Here is a 530-nt window from a genome sequence, read left to right on the forward strand (position 1 = left end):
CATAAAATAAAACATATTAAAACCATTTATACATCAAAATATACTATCTACTCAAAAAGAGCATATTACAATATATATATATATTTAAGTTACAGTATGAGTCAGCTGTTATTTCGATGTTGGCTGACTGAGGGGATCAGCTGATCGAATGTATATAAGAGATATACCGAATACAATAAAGCCAGACACGAATTACTTTCTTTTTGACAGTAGTGCACTTATTAATTAACTTTTTTTATTTCTGTTTTAGAGGGATCGGAAAAAAAATAATAAAGATAGCATGTTACAGCAGTTCAATCATGTTAGATCTTATTCTTTCTTCTCTTTTTGATATTTTGCTTTTGCCAATACTTAAATTGTATATATATGTGTGTGTGTGTGTATAGTTGACCGTAAACTTAAATATAAGAAGATAGTCAGGGTTGCGGTCAAAAAAGAACAAATGGTTTTCAACAATTTAATGTCCGACGTTTTGCGCCACTTTGCAGGGCTTCATCAGGGCTGTTCAAAGCGATAGGTTAAACAGATAT

The sequence above is a fragment of the Halyomorpha halys genome, unplaced genomic scaffold (genome assembly GCF_000696795.3).
Source record: "Halyomorpha halys isolate HHAL.00 unplaced genomic scaffold, Hhal_1.1 Scaffold694.1, whole genome shotgun sequence".
Lineage (NCBI taxonomy): Eukaryota > Metazoa > Arthropoda > Insecta > Hemiptera > Pentatomidae > Halyomorpha > Halyomorpha halys.